Source organism: Neofelis nebulosa, chromosome 14, assembly GCF_028018385.1.
Source record: "Neofelis nebulosa isolate mNeoNeb1 chromosome 14, mNeoNeb1.pri, whole genome shotgun sequence".
Classification (NCBI taxonomy): domain Eukaryota; kingdom Metazoa; phylum Chordata; class Mammalia; order Carnivora; family Felidae; genus Neofelis; species Neofelis nebulosa.
Window position 1 is genome coordinate 26,496,190 of NC_080795.1, and position 26,311 is coordinate 26,522,500.

The window sequence follows — 26,311 nt, forward strand, 5'->3', positions numbered from 1 at the left end:
TCGGCAGTGGCCTATGGGGCCACAGATGATCTGGCTGCTACCTAATTCTCCAAACTTATATTATACCACTTGAATTCAGTTCCACTGGCTTCCTTTTTATTGCTTGAACAGATCCAATTATTTTCTATTTTAAGTACCTATGAACTTGCACTTATCTCTGCTCGAATGCTGTTTTACTAACTCTGTGTGGCTAACTTCATATCTAGGGTTAATTTCTCAGTTCTATACTTAATTTTTGTCTCTTCAGAGGACCCTTTCTTTATCACACTTAATGTGGTCATTCTTCATTTTTTAGCAAACATTAATCTAGTGTCTGCTATGGACTGAATGTTTGTGTTTTCCCCCCAATATTCATATGGAGAAGCCTTAATGTGATGGTATTTAGAGGTGAAGTCTTTGAGAGGTAATTAGATCAGGAGGGTGAGTCCCCATGATGGAATTAGCAGCCTTATAAGTAAAGGGAGAGAGGTCATTCTTTCTGTCTCTCTTTCTCTGTCTTTCTCTCGGCCATATGAGCATACAGCGAGAAGGTGGCTGTATCCAAGCAGGTCCTCATCAGATACTGGATGTGCTGGCACCTTGATCTCCTACTTCCCAACCTCCAGAACTGTGAGAAATAAAGTTTTGTTGTTTAAGCCACCCAGTCTATGGTATTTTTGTTATAGCCCAAAGTGACTAACATGGTGTCCATGAACCTAGTCCTCCTGGCCAGTAAGTCTGTCACATCACTCAGCTATTTCTTACATAGTCTTAATTGTTACTTGTCTTTTTTATATATTTATTTACTTATTTATCATGTCAGCCCACAAAGTTTTAGCCTTCAAGAGGCAAAATTTTGTTGGTCTTACTCATAGAAATATCCCTAGGACTCATATCTGGCGTATAATAAACATTCAACATATATATTTAATGAATGAATAATTTCACAATATTTTTTGAGAAATGTTTTGTGTCATTGATGGTAAGCACACATTTCTTTGCCATCAAGATTGAAAGATTGAAAGAAAACAAATATGTCACATTTATTCATTCAACAAGTACTTTTAAACACCAAATACATGTAAGGTACTGTCCTATGCTAGATACCAGGAATCTAGTTGTGAATAAAACAGAAGGAATTGACATAAAGAAGAAGATAATTTAACGCTATACAAGTATACACTTAAATCAGAGACGATGCTAAATTTTATGTTATGTAGGATTTTTGAACCCTGATTAAAAATACTATATTAAAAAAAGACATGCAGTCCCATAATTCTATTTGAGGTATGTTGTGAAGGAGAAGCACAGAAATCTATGAAAATGCATAGTAGGAGGAGAGATTGAGGAGAGTCCCATGAAAAGTAACCTTTAAATTGAAGACTAAAGGTTATATAGAGGTTGCCCAGGCACTGGTCAAAACTCATACTGTTCAAATGGAAACTGAGCAAGACCACAGTAATGGTTGCAGAGATGGAAAGGTGAAGAATGGCCCAAGAGGAGCCCAAAGGAGTCATTAGTGATGAGATACTTTGGTGCTGCCATGGAGGGAACCCTGGGTCTCCTGGAATTATGCAAAAGCAGAGAATTCATTTTTAGGGCTAGAAAGATTTTCTGAAGGAAAACTTCCCTATGGTGAGTTGGAAAGGGTAAGCAGAATTGGAAAGGATAAGTGAGTGGGACAGTAAAGGAGGAGAGAGGTGTAAGCCTCTTTGAGTTTGTGCAATGCTTAGAGATAATTCTATTAGTAACAACGGATCCCTCTGGAGAGTCTTCTGTGTATACCTGGCTGCCTCCTTTTGTCATATGTTATTGCATTAGGTCTAAATAGTTTTCTTCATTTTCCATTCTAAAAACACAATTACTTCACAAAGTAAAGGGGAAAAAAAGTTTGTTTTGTTTCTTCTTTATTTGTTTTTAACATTTTATTTTTTTTTTTCCTATGAGAGAGCAGAGAAAAAGACTTCTGTACACTGGTAATATGTTTTTTGAAGTCAAAGCATTAGTAAAAAGACTTTCGTAAAGACACTAAAAAACTAGAGAAGTTATCTCATACCTCCCTTGTCAGTCCTTCTCCTCTTCCTTATTATTTGTAGACACACAGAAATGCCTTTCTTGAAAAAAAGTGCTGAAGGATGAATAGGAGTTATGTTGGAGGAAAGAATAAGAAAAGGAATTATTGGCAGAAACAATCAAATGAGCAAGTATTATGCTTGTTTAGAAAATTACTAGTAGATACTTTCTTTTTATAGTTGAATGAAAACTGCAGTGAAAGATGTGATGGACAGGAAATCATCAAATACAAGTACGGGTATTAGTCTCCTAGAGCTAAGACAAGCACCACAGACTGGGTGGCTTAAGCGACAGAAATTTATTGTCTCACAGCTCTGGGGCTACTCGTCCAAACTCAAGGTACAGGCAGAGTGGGTTTCTTCTGAGGACTGTGATGGGAAGATATGTTCCAGACCTCTTTCCTAGGCTTGTAGATGACCGACTTTTTCCTGTGTCTCTTCATATTCTCTTCCCTCTGTCAATATCTTTGTCTCCAAATTTTCCATTTTTATAAGGACACCAGTCATATTAAATTGGACCCAAATTAATTGTCTCACTTTTCCTTGATTCCTTTTGTAAAGACCCTAGCCCTAAATAAGGTTATCTTCTGAGGGACTGCATACAAATTTGGGAGGAGAGGACACAATTCAATCCATAATAGTGTGTCAGAGTGCTTTTGTGAACTGTAGAGAATTGAAAATAAACCAACCATTCACATTGCTAAATATTTCACTGGATTATTACAGGGCCCAAAAGGGATTATATAGGAATACATGATTTCTGGAAAAAGTTGCATTCTTAGACACTCATATGACTGTGATTGTTAAAATGCTTTTATAAGCCATTGATTGAGTAGAAAGGAATCTTTGGAATTCATATTTAAATTTCAAACAAAAATACAAAGAAACATATTAATAAAAGGCAGTAGAAAAGGGAAGATTCATATGTGAGTGCTATATGAGAGGAGACCAGGATTAGAAAGTAAAACATGCAAAGACACAGGTCTATTGTGGACATTCTTTTTTTTTTTAATGTTTATTTTTGAGAGAGAGACAGAGAGAGAGTGATTGGAGGAGGGGAAGAGAGAGAGGGAGACAGAGAATCCAAAGCAGGCTTCAGGTTCTGAGCTGTCAGCACAGAGCCTGATGGGGCTCAAACTCACGAACCGTGAGATCATGACCTGAGCTGAAGTTGGATGCTTAACCGACTGAGTCACCCAGGTGCCCCACATTTTTTTTAAGTTTATTTATTTATTTTGAGAGAGAGAAAGAGCATGCATACATGAGCAGAAGAGGGGCAGAAAAGATAGGGAGAGAGAGAATCCCAAGTGGGCCTTAGCACTATCAGTGAGGAGCCTGACACAGGCTTGATCTCACAAACTGTGAAATCATGACCTGAGTTGAAATCAAGAGTCGGACACGTAACCAACTGAGGCACCCAGGTGCCCCACGTGGATGTTCTCAGATTTCAATATGATCAAAATGTTTTATACAGTGCCATATAATTCTACTTTTTGACTGAGCCAAATAGTGCTCAAAATCACATTTTAATTTTTTTCATTATGGTTGAATTTTAGAGTGTTAGGTGAAGGTGCCAAATAGCTGAAAAGTACTCGATAAGGATGTTCAGTGTAATAAGATGAGAAGTGAGGGCCCTAACCATGGACCATGGAGGTATGCTTATAAATAAAAATATCTCTTGAAATTATCTCATGAAATGATTTCTCTTTAATTATCCTCATACCATAGTACATCAACTAAAAATTATCATTGACATCTTTTATGTTACTATTTTTTTCATATAAAATATACTACATTTTGGTATATAGTAAAATTTGGTCAAATTGTTTATAACTGTCAAGTAAAACTTGATGCTTCACGTTTTTGTCTTGAAGACACATATTGCTGTCACCTCACTTCAGTGAGTTTAGTCTTTGCCTCAGATTTCTTCCACACTACATCCCTTTTTTCTGTTTTCTTAAGCTGTCCACTAATGCAGACCACTGTCGACTGCAGCTCATGTTCATTTCTTAGTTTTCACTCTGCCCATGCTCTATTGGACAACAATTCATGGAACTATTATGTCTGATTATGAGAAACCGTATCCAGTTCTGTAGCATGCTTATAAAGGAAGCCATGGTTCTTAGAAAGTATGGCAGGGCCCATAAAAAAAAAAAAAAAGACACTTCACTGCATAGAGAAAAAATAAATTGTAAGCATTGGTTCACTTAACAGATATGTGTCCATCCCCTAAAGGCAATCACTTTATTTTAATTCTAATATTTTAATTCTTCTAAATTAAGTTTTTATAGGGTTGGGTTATTTTTAACTTTTTTAATGTTTATTTTTACTTATTTTTGAGAGATGGAGAAACAGAGTGTGAGTGGGGGAGGGACAGAGAGAGGGGAAGATCCAGAATCCAAAGCAGGCTCCATCCTTTGAGCTGTCAGCACAGAGCCCTACGTGGGGGCTCAAACCCTGAGATCATGACCTGAGCCTAAGTCAGTCACTTAACTGACTGAGACACCCAGGTGCCCCCATTTAGGATTATTTTAAAATTGAACAACTTTAGATTTTAACCAATTGGTCCCCTGAGAAGGTACAGGTTTAGCTTATTTTCACCAACTCCTTTCTTCTCCCACTGGGTCCCACACAGTGTTTGCAATTTTTCATCTCTCAGTTGGGAAACATTGTAATTTAAATAATACACACATACACAGTTGTTTCATATTTTCTTTAACCATTAACATTATCTTTCAATCCTCAACTTTGGAGTATCAAGATAATATCATCTCTCTCTCTCTCCCTCTTTGCTGAAGAAACTATATTTAACTATATTTGCATTTACTTTCACATTTTCAACAACTGTTTTGTTATTGTAACTGCTTTTATGCTTAGTCTGTAGGTACAGTCACATAGCTGAAAATCAATCTGTTTGCATTGTTATGACTACTTACCATTTCAAAGCCAGAGTATTGCAATTCATTTCCTTTGTTTCAGCATTTGTTTGTTTAATTGTTAAATTTCATATTCATTTACTAATTACCCTCTTCCCTTTTTTTTTTTGCCTCCTCTCATTATTTTAGACATATTTTAGGACCTCTCTTTTATCATTCGCTGAGAAATGTGGATTGCAGATTTGAGTTGCATAGTGCTGGAAACAGGAGCAGTTAGGAGTCTGCTGCCCTGGAACAGCTGAAATATAAAGGGAGCTGCAATGACAATAGTGGCAGTAGATTCAGCTCAAATCCATCATTATTAGGAGTAAAATAGCTGGAAGCACATGCTCTCCATACAGTGTGTCAGTAGCATCGTTTTGCATAGAAAGCACTGCACAATATCATTATATTTTCTATCATGTAAGTCCTAAGATTACAGATAATAAAACCACTCCAGGTCATAGAGATTTCACAATTGACAACTGTGGTACACACACGCACGTGCGCGCACACACACACACACACACACACACACTAATTCAAGACTTGTTAGTAGTGGTATGTCACATTTTTATTGTATTTTTAATAGCTGCGCTAAAATTTTTATTAGTTTTTAAAATTAGATTATAGGGATAAAAAATCCCCGAATTATAATGAAGTGCTTTTAACAATATGTATCCTTAATAGACAATAATTAATTGGGAAATGTCCATGTTGGGGGGCTAGTGGTTAGTATTTGTAAAGGATGACCTTGACATGGTTTGCGAGGCCTCCAAAGCAATTACCGTAGAAACTGGGATGGAAAACAATGGCGAAAAGCAGACAGAACTGCTTGAATTAGTCCAAATCACAGACATTGCTCACCAGCATTAGATGACAGTTAACTTTTAATGAGGGACGACACAAGATAATTAAATCTTGACATACAATTATGAAAGAAAATATCAGGTAACAATCTTGCTGTGCAGCACAAAAGAAGAAAAGACGTTTTCTGAAAACTTTCCTGATGCTCTGTCATCTGAAACTATTCTTTATGAGTGCAGGGTGAAGGTCAAGGAGGTATCTCAACTCCATCAATCCTTTGGACAGTTACAAATGACCTTTCGCTTTCCATAAGACATTCAATATTCTGAATTGGAGGGATACATTTTTCTGTGTTTAGAAAATGGCAAAATTGAAACCTTTCCTATTGCAGGAGGCACACTTTTGTTGACTCTTTGGACAGCCTGTTCGTTCCCAAAGCTTGTTCAAGCTATGATCTCATTTGCATTAACTACCTAATCTAGAGAAAAGCATCATTTTTATATTGTGTATCAAAAATTGTTCCACTTGCTGAATAATTTTTGCTCAAGCTTTGAAAAAAACCAACACTGGTCTATCAGAGAATGATAATACCTCTTTTAAAATACTTGAGTGAGTTTTAACTTTAGAGAAGTAGTCCATGAATTTTGCATTTACATTACAAAGCTGATAAAAGAGATAGAAACAAGATTTTATTCTTGAATTGTTTTTCCTATTTGATATTCTTAGAAAAAATTTTTGAGCAACAATTAAAATACATTTAAAAAGTTTCAGTTCAGAACTAAGACTCCTCTTGCTCTAACGAATTCAGATTTTTAAAATACTTTTTCTAAGTTTTCCATATAAAAGGTCACAGTAATCAAGCTGTCATCAACTTTTGAAATATATAACAGTACAGTTACTGGCTAAAATTACATTTATAGGTACCTTAAGATAACACAAGACTTAAACTATACTTATGAATAAGTGCATTGTGACACATAATTACAAAGTTATAAGCGTTAAAAATGCATGTGACACCAGTTCAAAGAGTAAGGCATTTTATTTTTCACTTATTTACTTAATTGTTCCTTTAATATAGAAGAATTGGCTCTCTTGATGTGTTAGCGACTGCTCTAGGCACTGGGCATATAGCCAGGGAACAAGATAGCTAATCCTTGTCCTTCTGAAGATGCTATTGTGGAGAGATGAAGAAGTGTATAAGCAAATACTTAACTAATACCATTCCCAATACTGCTAAGTTCTTTGGAGAAAATAAAACAGAGAAATGGACAGCTAATATGAAATTGGAGCAGAGGAGTGCTTTTTACACAGTGTGGTCAGGGAATCTTTGAATAAGGTGTATAATCTTGGCTGTGAGGCTATTAGAATTGAGAAGCAAATATATGTCATTTAATGAGTAATTGATTGAGGTTTTGGTCACTGATTGCATTCTTCCCAAAGCCATTTCTCCAGCTGAACCATTCAGACCGATTTTTACCTGTTCTCATTATTTATTCTAAACAGAAAAGGTAGTTTTTGACCATGGGCTAATCTTATAGAAGATTACATTGCTTTATTTTTTGCAATATAACTGTAAATTATTTTTCATGGGATAACTTCCTATGTTTACTACGGAAGAAGTTAATATACAGAGAGAGGTTTTCATTTTCTAAATGCTATCTTTATGTTGTTTGTTGTTGTTGTAGTTTTTGTTTTTGCAAATTATAGAATTAAGGCTTATTTCTGAGGGGCAGGGGCCAATTTTTATTAGCCAATAAACTGATACAGAGAACTAAAGATAACCCAAAGAGAATTGACAAAGTAAAAATAAAAATAAAAAAAGTGATTGATGGCAGTTGATATTTTAAAAGGTTAAAAATAGTTTTGAAAATAACTTTACTCTAGGATAAATTGTGTTCAGTTGCACTCAGACTATAGTTGGTTTCATGTTATTTGACCCAAAGATTTTATAGAAATATGGATGCAGTTCTGTTACCTCTCTCATCTGACAGGAAACACTTAAGGTTTCAAGGACAAATTACATCTAGTTAAGAAAAATAAAAACCTTTAGGATTAAGACTTAGTTGTAGCAAGATCTATTTTTAATCAGAAAAAATATTCTACCTTCTTTACTTCAGAATTTCACTTACAAAAATGATTTCCAGTCTACAAATAATGGTTTTGATTTTTGCACATTGTAAACTGAGATATAAAATATCCCATTGCCAAATCAGACTCACGTGATTCAGAGATCTTAGTCCATATCAAACTATCCTAATAAGTTCAAGGTTAAAAACCACAGGCCACAAGCAAACAGAAATGGTCTGGGATCTCTGATGCTTCTCCCCAGGTTCTATCTTGCTGCATCAGAATACACTCCAACCCAGATTATCCTGGGAGATTGTTATTTTTAAATTTTTCTAAATGTTTATTTATTTTTGAGAGAAACATTGTGTGAGAGGGGAAGGGGCAGAGAGAAAGGGAGACAGAACTCCAAGTGGGCTCCAGGCTTAGCGCTATCAACACAGAGCCCAGTGAGTGGCTCGAACTCTGGAACTGTGAATTCATGACCTGAGCCGAAGTCAGATGCTTAACCAACTGAGCCACCCAGGCACCCCTAACCTGTGAGATGTTTAATAATGCATACAGCCAGATCATTTCCTCAGAAAGACTCATTTTCATCATGAAATCCCTCCATTTTATACTTAGTCACATAGCTTATGTGACATTCTTTAGGGACCTATGCCGGTCCCTAGATTTGGGATTTGCAGATTTCAGGTTTGCTTACCATCAGCAATCCTAGCCAAACAGATATGTCCTGGTTTATAGACAAGGGTCCATAGATGGGAGTTCTCCTTTTAGCAAATAACAAATTTTCTTTTACCAAGACATCTATCATTTGCCTGTTTAGAAGAAGATTTGACTGTCAGATTCTTTCTATCCCTGGTCATTATCTTTACTTCCTCTTCAGCCTGGAAGAAAATGTAAAACAGAGCTTCCATTTAACCTTTTATTTCCCATAAGCAAACTACTATACTCATTCCAAATTGTTCAAGTTCATATACATTGGTGGAGGAACCACATTTAATGGGATAACAAGTATTTTCACCAGCAAGCATCTATGACAAGGTGACAGAAACTTTGTTTCCTTTTTTTGCTCATCAGGAGGAAACCCAGCTTCATCTCCAAATCATAAGGATCATAAGGATTGCCAATTAATCATCACAACAAAATCATTGACACAATTCATAGAAACTATGGTTTCTTACTATTCCTATGTAATCATCATGAAATTAATGAAGGGTGATAGGAAGAAAATAATTTCACCAGTTAACATTTCTGTGTAGTTGAATAGAATCTAAGAGAGAGATTTCGTGTTGATTAAGGATCTAACTGCAGTCATACTGCCTGGATTAAAATCTGGCTTTGCCTTCTGTGTCATTTTGGAGAAGCTATTCATTCTTACTTACCTTCATTCCTTCTACTACAAAATGAGGATTATAATTTACGTTATTCATAATATCATTGTAAGAGTTAAATAATTTATATAAGACCTTTAGAAGTAGCTATTGTCAGAAATAGAAAAATAGTACAAGCAGTTTTCCTAGTTGTGATTGTCCTGTAAGACTTGCATTATTCAGTTTCTTTATTTTAGCAGACAATTACGGAGATGCAATTATACTCAGCTGACTATTCTCATATCGTTTGCATGCTATTGTTTATGTTTCTTAAATTTGTTTTTTATGCGACTATCGTGCTAAAGTATAGTTCTCATTAACAATAATGGGTTAATAACTCTACTGTCATTAATTGAAATGTAATACTAATGGTGAAAATCCTAATATACATATCACACTTAAAATAATGTTGTGGGCTTAAATAAGCACAGACTCCAGTAAAACTATGGATTGTGAATTTTTGTGATTATTTTACAATAAACATATGGACTGTAATTATCTTCCACAAGTAGCTGAAAGATCCTGGAAGCTCAAATCACAAATACAAAAGTAGTATCAAAATGCTCAAACTAATAATCTGTTTACACCAGGGTCCAGTGTGTTTTTCTCATAAAATGTTAATTAGTTTCACTTTCGTCTTCAAAGTATACTTCATACTTCCAAAGTATACTTCAAAGTACAGCTTCCTAGTAATTTGATTGAAGCATCCCAGAATACTTCCAAAATAATGCTTTCTTATATTAAATATAAGATGTTGTCCAAAAAGGTAAAGAAGAGAGCAAAGTAATAGCATCATTCAAAGTTGCATTCCTTGGAGAAACAAGATTTACCGTAGTCCTGAGAAGTGACAAACACAGAGTATAAAATGTATTGGTTATTGACAAAAATCCCTCCACCAAGTAACATTGTTGTACAGTGCATAACACCAGTGGCGCAGATAGCAGAAGAGAATTGCCTGTGGAGAGGATGTGGTGGCAGATCCCCCCCAGGGGTAGAACTCCGCTGACACTGACGTAAATGTATGGATTTCTCTTAGCAATTTGCCAAAACATGTGAGAGAAAAAATAATACATGAGAGAAGGACACTTTTTTCTTTTTCAACTGAAAAGTTGTGGTCGAGGTCATGATCTAAGTGATAACTTTGGTAGAGGTGGAATAATTGTTAATATTCGTATTTAACTTTGGAGTCATGATGCTGACTGGGAAAGACACTGGAATCAGTTCAGTGGAGTGGTGATCACGGAAAACATCTGCCCCAATGAAATCTTTAAGTTGTCCGGCACATAGACTATTTGGAAGGTACCAAGAGAGCTTTTTAGTGTGGTTTTGAAATTAAAAGAAACAGTAAAATTAGTATATTAGAAATGGACTAAATTCCAGGTCCTGCTAACAAAAGAATGTTTTTTCAGCTTCCAGAGAGTTGAGGATTTTACTTTTCCATTCTGAAGTATCTATCTTGTGAAAATTCCTCACACTAGCATGTAAAATGGATAAAGCAGAAACATTTCCTTATGACACTGATATTGTCAGGAAATTCTATTTCTATAGTTCAGCCAAATGACATAGCTCATTAATAAATACAGCATCTTAAAATGCCTGAATCTATCACTCTAGGATCAATATATTATGTTTTCAATGCTGACAATTGCATTTCAGCGTTTTATTTTATTTTTTAAAATTTTATCACATTTTAGCATTTTGAGGAGATAAGCAAGTAGTTTGATCAATAACAATTTAACTCCTCCAAAAAGTTAATTATATTTTTTAACGTCTGGAGGAAAGCCTGAACATATGTTATATTTATAGTATATACTTATACTTGATATGTATATACGGATGTGTGTATATATATATACATATATATACATATCAAGTATGTATATATATGTATATATATGTATAGTATGCATATATTAGGTGTGTAGTAATTTGTTAGTAGCAATTAACTATATATATAGGCATACATATCTATGTATATATCTATATGTATATATTATACATAGATATGTACTACATATATGCCCATATATACATATATGTATATTCTATATATATGTAAACTATATGATACTAACAAATTACTATACACATAGCCCCTGCCACATACACTTGTATCTCAGTTTTTGTTGATCAAGAGTCCAGGCAAATCTTAGCTGGGTTCTCTACTTAAATTCTCAAAAAGCTGTAATCAGCCAGCTGTGTTCCTATCTATAGGCTTAATGGGAAGAATCTGAGTATCAATTTATTCAGGTTGTTGATGAAATTTAGTTCCTTGTAGCTGGATGATTCAAGTTCTGGCTAAGTATAAAATGAACCAAGATGACTGCTTACACTTTTTAAAAATAATTTATACTGTTAGAACAGTTTTAGATTCACAAAAGAATTGAGAGGAAGGTACAGATGTCCATATACCCCTTGTCCCCACACATGAATATCTTTCCCCATTATCAACATTCCCCACCAGAATGGTACATTCATTATAATCGATAAACCCACATTGACACATTATAATCACCCAAAGTCAACAGTGTATATTAGAGTCCATTCAGTGAACCATGGATTCCATGGGTTTGGACAAATGTATAATGACGTGTCCATCATTATAGTATTATACAGAGTATTTTCACTGCTCTAAAAATTCTCAGGGCTTTTCCTATTCATCCTTCCCTCCTTTTGCCCCAAATCCTGGCAACCAGATTTTTTTTTATTGTCTTTATAGTTTTGCCTTTTCCAGAATATCATTTAGTTGCAATCATTGAGTATTTAGCCTTTTCAGATTGACTTCTTTCACTTAGTAACATGCATTTAAGGCTCCTCCACGTCTTTTTCTGGCTCGATGGTTCATTTCATTTGAGCTCTGGATAATATTCCATAGTCCGAGATTACCACCGTTTATTTAGCCGTGCACCTACTGAAGGATATCTTGGTTGCTTCTAAGTTTCAGCAGTTATAAATAAAGCTGCTTTGTGTAGGTTTTGTGTGGACATAAGTTTTCAACTAGTTTGGGTAAATAACCAGGAAAGTGATTGCTGGATCACATGGTAAGAGTATGTTCAGTTTTATAAGAAACCATCAAACTGTCTTCCAAAGAAGCTGTATCATTTTGCATTCCCACCAACAATGGATGAGAATTGTTGTGCAGTAACAGAGAGATTGTTGCAGTAACAGCACATCTTTGGCAACATTTGGTATTGTCAGTGTTTCAGATTTTGGCCATTTTAATAGGGGTAGTAGTATCCGGTTGTTTTAATTTGCATTTCTCTGATGACATATGATGTGGAGAATCTTTTTACATGGTAATTTGTGATCTGTATATTTTCTTTGGTGAGGCGTATGTTAGGGTTTTGGCCCATTTTCTAATAGGATTATTTGTTTTCTTACTGTTGACTTTTAAGAGTTCTTTGTATATTTTGGATAAGTCTTTTATCAAATGTGTCTTTTGTAAATATTTCTCCCAATCGGTGACTTCTTTTCTCATTCTTTTGACGTTGTCTTTCACAGAATAGAAGTTTTTAATTTTAATGAAGACCACCTTATCCATTATTTCTTTCATGAATTATGTATTTGGTAATTGCCATATACAGTGTTTTTTAGTATTGTATCTAAAAAGACATCACCTTTCCTGAGATCATCTAGGCTTTGTTATCATCCAGGACTTTTTACTTTTGTATTTTGCATTAAGTCTTTGGTCCATTTTAAGTTAATTTTTCTGAAGGGTTAAGTTCTGTGTCTGGATTTATTTTTTTGCATGTGGAGATTAGTCGTTCCAGCACCATTTGTTGAAAAGATTGTCTTGGGGTGCCTGGGTGGTTCAGTCAGTTGAACGTCCAACTTCGGCTCAGGTCATGATCTCACGGTTCATGGGTTCTAGCCCCGCGTCGGGCTCTGTGCTGACAGCTTAGAGCGTGGAGCCTGCTTTGGATTCTGTGTCTCCCCTCTCTCTGTGCCCCTCCCCCGCTCATGCTCTGTCTCTGTCTCTCAAAAGTGAATAAAGATTTAAAAAAAAGATCGTCTTTACTCCACTATATTGCCTTTGCTTCTTTATCAAAGATCAGTTTTCTCTATTTATGGGCATCTATTTCTTGGCTCTCATTTCTGTTCCATTGATCTATTTGTCTATTCTTTTACCAATACAATGCTGTCCTGATTCCTGTAGCTTTATAGTAAGTCTTGAAGTCAGGTAGCGTAAGTCATCCATTTTTGTCCCCCCAGTGTTGTGCTGGCTATTCTGGATCTTTTGTCTCTCTATGTAAACTTTACAATCTAGTCTTTGATGTCTGCAAAATAACTTGCTGGGATTTTGACTGAGTTTGCATTGAATCTACAGATCAAGTTAGGAAGAATTGACATCTTTAAAATACTTAAACTCTCTATCCAAGAACATGGAGTATCTCTCATTTGTTTACTTCTTTGATTTCATTCACCATAGTTTTGTAGTTTTCTGCATACAGATCTCTTTAGATTTATATCTAAGTATTTCATTTCAGGGGGTATAATGCAAAAACTATTGTGCTTTTTTAAAAAATTATTATTATTTTAATGTTTACTTAGTTTTTGAGAGAGAGACAGAGCATGAGCAGAAGGGCAGTGAAAGAGAGGGAGACACAGAGTCCAAAGCAGGTTCCAGGCTCCGAGCTGTCAGCACAGAGCTCGATGTGGGGCTCAAACCCATGAACCGTGAGATCATGACCTGAGCTGAAGTCAGATGCTTAACTGACTCAGCCACCCAGGCACCCCTGTGCTTTTGATTTGAAGTTCCACGTGTCCATTATTTATTTTTAGGAAAGTATTGACTTTTGTCTACTAACCTCATGTCTTGTAATCCTTCTATGATTACTTAATAGGTCTAGGAGGGTTTTTTTTTTTTTTTTGGCTATTTTTTTCAGATTTTCTACATAAACTATCATGTCATCTGCAAGCAAAGACAGATAGATTTCTTCCTAGTACACATTAACCTTTAAAAGCTTAGGGAAATTCTGCTGTAATAAACAGAATTTATTACTTACTCATTATTATTTTTTTTAATGTTTATTTATTTTTGAGACAGAGAGAGACAGAACATGAACAGGATGAACAGGGGAGGGTCAGAGAGAGAGGGAGACACAGAATCCGAAGTAGGCTCCAGGCTCTGAGCTGTCAGCACAGAGCCCAATGCCGGGCTCAATCTCACAGACTGTGAGATCGTGACCTGAGCTGAAATCAGAAGCTCAACTGACTGTGCCTCACTTACTCATTATTTTTTAAATAGAAATGACCACGTCACATTAGTATCCCATAGGTACATTTTTCACCTTATCCACATGACTAAAAATTGATTTTACAAGTCTCTTAAATGTTTTCTTATCTTTAGTATTGCACCTTATGGTTTCTTCTTCCTCACTAATTAAGAAAGTACATTTTAATTTAATCTAATTAATTAATTTAATTTTACTTATTTTATTCAAGATTTTTTAAAAGTAATATCCACACCCAACATGGGGCTTGAACTCACAACCCTGAAACCAAGAGTCACATGCTCTACTGACTGAGCCAACCAGGTACCCCAAGAAAGCACTTATTTTAAAACTCAAACTCACATGTCCTATCATTCTCATTCTGAAGAACGTCAACAAATGTCAGCATCTTGAACAGAATGATGTCTAAAATTCTTAGCATGACATATGTAATCCTTCATGACCTATGTTATTCCACCTCTTCAGATTTTATTCTTTTTTCTGTTTCCCACCCAGTAAGTGGTAATGGTTAGCTTTCTTCTTTCTTCCCCTTTTTTCCTTTCTGAGCAGTCAAATACATTGCTCTGGGTGTGGGATCTACTGCTCTTCTTTGGTCTTTGTGCCTTTGTACCTGTATTCCTGAATCTCTCTAAATGTTGGTATATTACAAAGCTTCTGGGCCAGAACTTCTTAAGTTACTTACATTTAGAATACAAATGGTATACTCTTTAAAGCATACTATCTTTTCAAGATATCTCAACCATCACTGATATGAAGTCTCTGAGTATTCTTAGTTTATATTCAGGGTGATATTTTCTATCCATGAAGATCTCCCCTAAAATTTTATCACCTTATCCTTTATTAAATGTAAGGAGTTGTTGATGGACATTAAGCTAGACTCAGTAGTAATAATAAAGCACACTAAGAATTTTTTTTCACTCAGCAGAGAATATTTAAGTGTATTTACAAAATATTCACAATACATGGAAAACAATAAATTCACATGTTGTCTATATGTAATTATAAATAGAATTATTTATTTTAGTAGCATCCTTTTTATATATTACATTTGATTTATACATCATTGAAAAGAATCATGTCTTACACACACATCACAGAAGTATAAAGTAAATTCTGGGGGAAACAAAAATTATTTTGCAAACTGATCTCTAGCTACACCTAATATTATCAAAAATGTGCTTTCTTATTTTCTGGACATTCACTTTTGGATACGAATGCCTGAGAGAATGCCTATTGCATAGTAGGCAATAAATAAATATGAATCAAATAAATAAATGAATGAATAATGAATGATTAAAGTTTTGAAAAATGTAATGTCTCAAACCTCCTTTTGAGGCTTGTATTCTCCACATCCTCAAAGACATAAATACAGCTTTTAGTGATTTTCAGCAAATTATGTCCTGATTAAATCTTCACTGATTTAGTTTCTGTTGATTGTAGTCTCTACATTTGAATTATTGCATGCATACAAACTTGGCCTATTTATTATGAAGAGGATGTGTATTAGAAGTTGTCAATTGAATCTTTATGAAAACTGTGGGTATCAGTGTCCCTGTTTCAAGTTTCTTCTTGAATGAATATTAATATCAGACTTGGTTAGACTCAGAGGCACCATTAGTAAATAAGTGGGAGTTCTTTTTTAAAAAGAAAATATATCACTGTGTTTTTTGTATAGGCCAGACAATGTGCTAATTACTTTGCCTACATAGCTTTTTAAATTCATACAACAACCATAGGAAGAAGAAAAATCTCTCTTCATGACTGCAAAGTGAGGCGTGGGGTTGTTAAATAAACAATATGTGTTTATAGGTTAATGGGTAACAGACAGGATTTGAACCCAGGGAATCTCTTTTTAGAAGCGATGCTTTAAAGTATTATGCCATGTTTCCTCCCTCAGGGAAGAGACTTTGTATTATTCCAAAGTAAATATAGATCCTAGCATAGTATCTGACACAGATAAGGTGTTCAAATAATTTGTTGCAACAGGATGCTTAATCTAAGGTGAAGTCTGTTATAATAGCAAATACTAGAAACACAAACTCATTTTTCACAGTAGGAATGATGTAGAAATTCTGTACCAAATGACTTCAGATATTCTTTATAGCACCTTATAGATGTATAAGATTCATCTAATTGAAAGAAAAAATGGAATGGGTTTATTATCATGAAACTTTTTTAGGCTAATGCCACCTAGATGGATTATGTGATATTCAAATTTAAATATTTGAAATATCTTTTTAAAAATAGATACTGCTATTATATGGGAAAGTAATGTAGATCTTTCACCCTGTAAATGGTTTTTAAAGATATTGTGTGTGTGTTTGTGTGTGTGTGTGTGTGTGTCCTCTGAAGTGAGATATTCTGTTACCAGGTGTTTATTTTTGTAGTATGCTTTTTTCTTTTAATTTTTTAAAATTTCTTATTGAAGTAATAACATACACTATCATATTCGTTTCATGCATGCAATATAATGATGCAACAGTTCTGTAAATTGCTCCGTGTTCATCAGTATAAAAGCACTTTTAATCCCCTTTATCTCACTCACCCCTGCACCCATCTCCCCTCTGGCAACCACCAGTTTGTTCTTTGTATTTGAGTTTGTTTTTCCTTTGTCTCTTCTTTTCTTTGTTTGTTTGCTAATTTTTCTTCAGTTCTAAATATCAGTGAAATCATTATAGTATTTGTTTTTCTCTGGCTCACTTATTTCACTTAGCATTCTACCCTTTGGCATGTTGTTGCAAATGGCAAGGTCTCATTCTTTGTTACAGCTGAGCAATATGCCTTTGTGTATATATCACCTCTTTATCCATACACCCATGGATGGACAAGGGTTGCCTCCATATCATGGATTGTATACTGCTGCAATAAACATACAGTTGCATATATATTTTTGAACTAGTGTTGACAAATTTATTTTTAATATTAAAATACTTGTCATTGCACATTTTATATAATCTATGTAACATGTACAGGATTCAAATTCTACACATCACCTATAAAATTTATATCAATCAGTGACCTCATTTAAAGCTAACAAAAAGCACTTAAAGGTAATCTAAACATTTTAATGCTCATTTTTACTCTATTTTACAAATTCAATAGACATCGTAACAATCTTAATTTACATACTTCTTTCTGTCTAAAAATGGTATCTTCTTTTCAATGAAGTCTTCATTTTTATATTCTAATATTACTAGCATTTCCCCCACAAATATGTGAAGCTCTTACATTCTCTGTTTTACCTTCTTTCCACAGGTCCATTTCAAACTCAATTATTATAATTACACACTACATTTTGAATGTTCTAATTCCCATTTAAAATATGCCTACAAAGACAATTACTCACTCTGCCCCAATTTCTTCTGGGACTTGGGATACCAATGTTTAGTCACCATAAATCTTCAAGTACAGCATTCATAAAATTTATTTTTTCAGTATATAAATATTTATATATTTATAAAGTAAATATATCCTTATTGAGGTATGCAAAGTTGTTCCAAATTTGTACATATTTCAAATATTTGTCCTGGGAATACCATATATCTTTTTAGATCACACAATTATTTTATGTGAAGGGCTAAAGACACTCAACTTTTAAATAAAGAAGAGGATATTAGACTTTGTTACTGATGTTACAAAGAACAACTTGTTCATAAAAGATAATTTGCTTACACACATTAAACAGCTACTACACTACAATTAATCTTGGAAGGCATTCATAAAAATAATTATTTAAAATGAAATTTAAAGTAAGCAGCTACTACTCCCTAATACCTGCTTTCTAACGTTCTTTTTCTTGACTTACATTTCCCTCTCTTTATCCTCATCATATTATATATGTTTATTTTTGAAGGTTAAGAGAAGATATAACTTTTATCTGTCTTAGGTCAACAGTTTCATCAGAAAGTAACCCAAGAGGTAAAAAATTACACATATTTCTATACAGAGCTATTTTTATTGGTAACAAAAGTATTTAAAACATGTAAAAACCATAGACACAAATAAAAAAGAATAAAGTACCAATACCTGTTATAACATGTGTGAACCTAATAAACACTATGCTGAGTGAAAGAAGTCAGTCATGAAAAAGCACATATTGTATGATTCCATTCATGTGAAATGTCTAAAAAAGGCAAGTCTACAGACACGATATAGAGATTATTTGTTTCCCAGTGTTGACGGTGGTAATAGGATGTGGCTGTAAATGAGCACAAAGTTTCTTTTTAGGGTGATATATATGTCCTAAAATTAGATTGTGGTATAGTTGTAGAATTCTGTAAATATATTGAAATTCAGTGAACTGTACATTTAAAATGGATGAGTTGTGATATATTAGTTATATATCAATAAAAACCATATCAACACCCCCCCCCACATCCCTCCAAAACCTTATAGAACAAAGGCACTAGTCAAAAAGACTAGTACTTGACAAATATCATTTTCTCTAAGCACAGGCCTTCTTGATTCATGCTTGATCATATTCTCAGCTGGAAATGGTGACATTGAAATTATAGGTGGAACACCTTGAAGCTATTGAGTAAAGAGATTGAATCTCAAAGGTTTTAAGGTGAAACACAATATTTAATACAGAAAGTTAACTACCTGATGTTCTTAGAAAGCACAAAACTATTTTAAAATGATTGCACTTTTCTCTTTCTTATTGATGAAAAAAATTTTTTAAATTCCATTGTCCTCAGCATCAATATGATAGCTGTGTTTTCTTATCTGCGGCCTGCAGAGAGCTCAGGATATAAGGGTAAATAGATGGGCTGATAGTGCATGATACTGTACAAAGATTGCATTCTACTAGTTTGTGAAAATTCATATCCTATTTTTCCCAGGGAGGTAAGTTAGTATAAACTTACTGAATTGGTGAATAGATGATGGAATGGACTAGTGAGTGACCAGTGAAGCATCTGAAGTTGTGAAGATAGCTAAAATAATGTTTTTGAAAGACTTCTAATTTCTCAAACCAGGTGTCCCACGAATATAGAGTACTGGATCTGACTGTACGGTAATTCAATTCTATAGTGAGAAAATTGCTCACCAAAGTGGGATGAATTATCTCTTTCCGAAATGCAAAGGTTCCAGTGCACTAATGCACTGGAAGTGATTATTTACCAAACGTCATTCTGTTTCCTTTGAAGTTAATCCAATTCACATGGTTAAAATGTGTATATCTAGTGACTATTTACATTGGGTAATACCATCTTTTCATGTTAGATTTATATTTAAAATATTTGCGTTAGTGGATTTTTGTAGCTGCTGTTTTACAAGCATTGAACATATGCATAGTAAAAAATGAAAAATGTTAATAATTAGGTAAGCTTTATCTCTTAATACTTTTGAAATGAAATTTTACACCAGACTTTAAAAGTTAATAATTGCTATTCTGACAGAAATAAAAGAAAGAAAAAACATAAAAATGAAAAAGATCTTCCATGGAAAATATCTGGTTACTTGTTCCTCCATAAAATTTGCTAGTTGGGAGTGTCAATTGTGTTAATGGAGAGAGCAATTTTGAGCTGTAATCAGGATTAAGCCTCCATAAGACTCTTCATTTTTCTTTTCCATTTGATGACAATTTTCTGTAATTAATATCAGTCCTTTTTTACATACACCAATTGCCTTGATATTGCAAATAGAACATTGTGCTGTAGCTTTAAATAAGGAGTAAATTAAGAACAGATGAATTCTTAATAACAGTCTTCTCTTGCAAAATGTTCGTGATTATAAAACAATATGAGTAAATAATTATTGAGGATGTGAAAATGTACAGGAGAAAATTCATCTTAAAAACGTTTGATTTTCTGAAATTCCATTAATTTAAGTTCATCTGGGTCTGGTATTTGCATGGGAATGCCCAAGAATCTAAAAAGTGGATTACAGTATATAAGATTGAATATATATATTCATCTGTAAATATATATGTGTACATCTTTTAATATTTGAAATAAGATTAACATAGACATTCATAATCAATTGAATTTTAATTTACAATGGGTTATTATTCATGAACGTGTAAAATTACCTCTATTTTGTACAAGTACAATGAACTACATAGTCAACTAATAGGAAATTTGGACGTTTTTGTTTTGTCACAGGAAGAAAAAACAATGAAACTTGTATAGCAAAATATTTCCTGTGGTTTTGCCCTACTAGAAAAAATTTTAAAATATATATTCACTCATATTCATTTCTTTTTCTCTTACTCATTACCAGTTTCTATTTCTGTATAATACACATATTTTTCTGTGTATTTAAAATAAAACTTTTCGGATCATTCATATTTTGAGAATTTGATTTGACAATTTTTACAGCCACAGAAGAATTGAAATATAAATTTTAAACTAAACAATTTTTTTTTATCTCAAATCAAATAATGATTCTAAAGTCTGGAAGTATCTGAATGATATTTCATGCTGGGAAACATAAATCTAGCCTTTAGTGAATAAATTGAATTAAAGTTATTAAAAAATTAATTATAACTAAAATAAAACAAAATAGTACAAACAGGAGGATGAAGTGATATAAATATGAAAATTATTATTTAATTCTAATTAACAGCCAGAATAGGAATATCCTGTCCCTCAATTTTCTTTCAGTAAAAAGGGGATAGTAACCATGACCATTGACCCAGTCAACTAAAAAAAGTTATAAATTAGGGTAATAACCTTGCAATTCAAACAAGTACTTCTTGGAACTACAGAACAGTTCATAACTACAGAATAAAATTCATAATGGGAGTGATAGTCTTCCAGAAAATTCAACTTTTCTTATCGTACGTTAATATGAAAAAAAATATTTCTTTTAGAAAAGAAAAAAAAGTCACTTTTATAAAATGAAGACTTCATCTAAAAACGAATCTTCCCTCCATATGCACAGTAACTTCACTGCTTTTACACTTAAAATTTAATGATTCTTAAAACATTGCTTGTTATTTTCATTAAATAAGAATGATCACCATAGGAACAAAGGTGTGACCAGTTTATTTCACCAAGTTCCCAAATAAATGTTACTTTGTATAGTAACAAATCTTTAGACAGTGAACATTCATATGAGTACAAGTAAATCTTTTATTAACTGAAGTTATACAATCCTTTTGGAAATGACACTGATGATTCATTAGTCAAAAATCTTTCTTTATTTCGTTTCTTTTTTTTTTTTTTTTTTAATTTGTTATGCTGTCATCTGGTTTTGAGCAAAACTTGCAAGGACTATACTGTAAAATTTTGCTTTACCAACATTTTGAAAACCCTGCCAGGTTTTTATTTAAAGTGATTGTAAGTTTTTGTTTTTAGAATTCCTGGGGGACTACAAAAGGAAAAAAAAATTCTAAACCTTTTAGGCTTATAAAAAGTTGAAAGTTATGCAGAACTTCTATTTAGGGCAGACTCAGTTGAACAGTTTCAGGTTACTGCATGAGTTTAGGGAATAACAAAATATTGCTACTGCAGAAATAAGTTACTCTGTCACTTGGGACCACCAGGAGAATCTACTTACATTTGAAAGAATATCAAAGAAACAAAACCCAGAGTTGAAGCACAAACTGAACAAAAAAATAAATTGCTTCATGAAAAAGAAATAAATAGGTGAGAGGAAATAATTTAACTACCATGTTTTTATAATAAATACATACATGAAATAAAATATTTGTATAAAGTTCACAAAATGTTTTTGTTTTTGTCAGTTCAAATAAAGCCTATTTTTAGTAGAGAAACACATAGTATGGAATAAGCTAAATACTGGGGTTGAATTCCAACACCTTTTAAAAAATCTGATGGTATTTAGGAAGCTTTTAAAAGCATCAAGTGTACTCATTATTAGATGCAAAGCTTTGTTGAATAAATGTTAAGTCTGCTGTATAAATCAAGTTTGAATAAAATGCTTGTACATTCAGTTATACATTACCCTTTAAAAATAATTTCAAAGCACAACATTTAAATTTTAAGGCTTTACATTTAAAGTTCTGAAGTAGAACCAAAGATCATAAAGGTCACATGTCCAACTTATTAATTTCTCAGTTTTTTAAAAATCAAAGTGCATTTCCAGTGACCATGAGCTTTATTACTGAGTGAATGCTATTTCAGTTTTGTGTACTGATACACTCATGTTTCATGAAAGAAATATTTACATTTCTATGTTTCGGTATTTATGGAGGAAGATTTCGGAGTTAAGGGCAAACATTTCAAAGGAAATTGGACTTAGTAAAGGTATTTGAGTTATCAGTCACATGCAGGCATGAATATTTTGTCTTACATTATTACTTCTCCTTCGAGATAGCATTTTGACATTTGCATTGTTTGGTAACCATATTTCCAATAATCATTTTAGAGATTAGTGCTAAATTTGACTAGTTTCAATATCTGTAAATAGTCCTTCTATTGGATGGATTTTCCATTCATTAGTTCTTTATTTTTTTTTTTTCTACGCCAATTGAGTAAGTGTATTAGTTTGCTAGGACTGTTGTAACAAAGTACCACAGACTGGGTGTCTTAAACAGAAATATATTGTCTTATACATCTGGAGGCTAGGAATTTGCGATCAAGGTGCTGGCAAGGTTGGTTCCTTCTGAGATCTGGAAAAGATGTGTTCCGAAGTTCTCCCAACTTCTGGTTATCTGCTGGCACTCTGGCATTCTTTGGTTTCTGCTGTGTTGCTTCAATCTCTGCCCTCATCTTCACATGGTATTTTCCCCGTGTGTGTTTTTGTGTCCAAAGTTCCCTTTTTCATAAGGACAACAGTCATATAAGATTAGGGGTCTGCACTACTCTAGTGTGACCTTGTATTAACTAACTACATCTGTGATGATCTCATTTCCAAATAAGGCCACATTCTCAGATCCTGGGGGTTAGGACTTCAACATATAAATTTTGAGGTGATGCAATTCATATTCACATATGGTAAGTATACTAAAAACAACTATTTGTAGAGTAGTATGGGTAATACGTTTTCTAGTCCTTTCCCAAATGAGAATGATTTTTATTCTTTCACATACACACACTAAAAATTTTCTGGTTTTAAAATTTTTGAAGCATCCTTTGGACAAGAAAAAGTTGGGAATATATTCCCATAATGATCTGGTTTTGAAGTTAGACTGATTGTGTTTCTTTTGTGGACCTTTTCTTTTTCTTCCCATACATTTGAAGACTTTTTTCTTTGCCATAGATACTATTTTTTAAATAAATTATCTGCCAAATAATAAACCAACTTAATCTCCCAGATCTGATGGCATTAGTTAGGATGTTGGCTTTGATATTGAAACAGATAGCCATAGTTCACAAGAGTTTAAACATAGTTCACAAGTTATAAAAGTTTCCTACTATTTTATTTTATTTCATTTTATTACTTTACTTTGTTTATTCATGTAGAGTTCCTCTATTATTAAGGGTTTTCTCCATGAAGTCATGGGGGTCCCAGACTTAATCTACCTTTTTGCTAATCATCCTCAATACCTAGCTTCCATCTTTTGGTTTGAGATGATTATTCCAGTTTTTGTCATTTTATCCCCATTCCCTCAACAGAAAGAAAAAATAGAAAGACATAGTTATTTGTGTTAAGAGTACTGACTAGAAATTGTACAACTTCTGCTCACAGGCTATAGAACAGAAGTTAGACACATAACCACACTTAGCTGCAGGTAATCTTGAGAAATATAGTCTCCCTATGGGAAGCCATGTGCTCAATTAAATTTTTTTTTCTATTAATATAGAAGAAAAAGCATACATATTAGGGGCAAATAATAGGCTCTGCTACAGTGTATACTTTTCTTCTCTTAGATATCTATTTGCAACTTTTTTCTCATGCACTAAAAATGCTTGCCTCTCCCACAGGGAGTCAACCTCAATATCTTATCCAGTTACGGTATCCTGTTCAAAGTCCAAAATCTCTTGAAAACATGCAGACCAACCTATTAGGTGTGAATTTGGTTTATCACGGGCCAGCAACCTCTAAACTAAAAGAAAAATGATCTTTCTCCCTCTCACCCTTCCCGGCCATCTCCAACACGCAAACCCAATATGTAATAGAACAAGAACATATCAACAAGAAAACTCTCAGAGCTGTAGCAAAACGATGCCTATGAGGCGTCAGCTGCTCCATGCCATCCAGGGAGGCTGCCCTGGTGCAAAGTGCAGTTTCTCTGTTGGGGAGGTGGTGGGTTATTGACAAAGAGCAACGGTGTCCATCTTAATGAAGCTGATGTGCATCTTGTCCATGATGTCTATCATCTGCCAGATCTTCAGGAAGTCATTGAAAGTGACTCCCTCATACTCTTGATCCACCTCCATCTGCCTCATGCAGGTGCGAGCCACCTCCATCACTCCCCGTCTGTAATGGAGTGAACAGAGTCCTTTTCCTTGTGGCAATTGCTCAAGACTTCTTTGCCCACGTTTTCATATTCTTCCTGGGTGATGTGAACTTTGCTGACTGAGTCCTACGTGTGGAACAGAAACCTCACCTTTTCTTTCTGGCTCCATGGTGGTGTAGGACACGATGGGTCAGGAAGTGCTCAATGCTGGTCTTTTGGGCCAGGCAGATGGTCCCTTTGCCAAGGTTCCTGCTGTCAAAGGAGACATGTTGGCTTTTGGGTCACATCTGATTGAGTTCCAGGGCAGGGACTTTGTTGAAGTCCTGCTTACGAATTGTGGGCTAGTCTCCACTTAGCTGCTCAAACCTTCACTTAAGCAGCTGGATCTGGTCTGACGAGAAGCCAGTATTTCCCACAAGCTCACTCACTTCTTCAGATTCCCCCCATGGAGGCGGCCATGAGGAACACATTCCTTGTAGGGCCTGGGATGGCATTGGCTCTGCAGCAGATGGTCAGACCGTGGGTCCAACATGGTGGAGACACCAAGGCCAGATCTGAGTTGCAAGTCAAGCAGTTTAGGCAAGAAAAATAAATATTTTATACAACTCAGAAAAGAAAAAGTAAAACTGTCACTATTTGAGGATGGCATGATATTATATATACAAAACCCTAAAGATTCCACCATGTAACTAGTAAAACTGTTAGAACTAAAGACAAACTCACTAAAGTTGTAGGATGCAAAATCAATATAAAAATGTGGTATGCTTCTATATACTAATAATGGATTATCAGAAAAAGGAATTAAAAAACAAAACTGTTTACAATTATGTTGTAAAGTATAAAAGACCTAGGAATAAGCTTAACCAAAGGAGGCAAAATACCTATACACTGAAAACTCTGAGACACTGATGGAAGACAATGAAGAAGACACAAATCAATGGAAAGATGTTCTATGCTAGTGGATTAGAGGAATTAATATTATTAAAATGTACTACTGTACATCTGTACTACTCAAAGCGATCTACATGTTCATTACAACCTGTCTCAGAATTCTAAGGGCATTTCTTTCATAGAAATAGAACGATAATCCTAAAAATTGTATGGACCACAAAAGACCCCAAAAGCCATAGCAATCTTGAGAAACTGAAGGCATCACACCTCTTGATTTCAAACTACACTAAGTGATCAAAACAGTATGGTGTTGGAATAAAAACAGACACAGAGATCAATGGAAAAGAATAGAAAGCCAAGAGGTAACCCACTCATGTATGGTCAATTAATTTATAGCAAAGGAGCCAAGAACACACAATGGTGAAAAGAAAGTCTCTTCAACAAATGGTGCCGGGAAAACTCAACAGCCATGTGCAAAACAATGAAATGGGATTACTATCTTATACTATGGACAAAATTACCTGTAAATGGATTAAAGACTTGAACAAAGACCTAAAACCATAAAACTTCTACAAGGAAACATAGATGGTAAGCTCCTTGAAATCAGTCTTAGCAATGATTTTTTAGATTCGATACCAAAAGAAGACTACACAAGCAAAAATAAACA

General features: G+C 34.1%; 1 pseudogene; it reads right to left on the reverse strand.

Moving 5' to 3' along the window:
• Nucleotides 1–24,604: 24,604 nt before the first annotated feature.
• LOC131494516 (calcineurin B homologous protein 3-like) lies at nucleotides 24,605–25,223 on the reverse strand (annotated as a pseudogene).
• Between the last annotated feature and the right edge of the window lie 1,088 nt (nucleotides 25,224–26,311).